The sequence below is a fragment of the Myotis davidii genome, unplaced genomic scaffold (assembly GCF_000327345.1).
Source record: "Myotis davidii unplaced genomic scaffold, ASM32734v1 scaffold196, whole genome shotgun sequence".
Lineage (NCBI taxonomy): Eukaryota > Metazoa > Chordata > Mammalia > Chiroptera > Vespertilionidae > Myotis > Myotis davidii.
In genome coordinates, this window is record NW_006288258.1 from 2,960,105 (window position 1) to 2,960,662 (window position 558).

The window sequence follows — 558 nt, forward strand, 5'->3', positions numbered from 1 at the left end:
TTGTCTTTTGTCTATTTATTATAACATGAAATTCTTTTTCATAGGAGAATGATATAACCATTTTTTTTAGAATTAGAACACATCAGCTCAAGCCAGTTTGGCTCAGTGGATAGAGTGTTGGTCTTCGGACTGAAGGGTCAAGGGCATGTACCTCAGTTGCAGATCCTCCCCAGCCCGGGCCCTGGTTGGGGCACCTGCAGGAGGCAAACAATCAATGTGTTTCTCTCACATGGATCTTTCTCTCATTCCCTCTCTTCCACTCTAAAAATCAACGGAAAAATATCTTTGGGAGAGGATTAAAAGACTCATCAGAAGTGAAAGATACTGATTACAACTTCAAAGACATCCACTTACTATTTCTTCAGGAAAGATATTTACAGTAGTGATTTTAATGCAATGGGAGTTCTACCATCTTGTCTTCTATAGGTTGGCCAGTCAATATTGTTGGAAGATTGATATCTCGTAGTCATTTATCTCAAATAATAGTACAAGCTGTACTATATAATTGAGATATAGGCATTATCTTTGAGCTGAACCAAAGATTCCCCAAAATTGGAA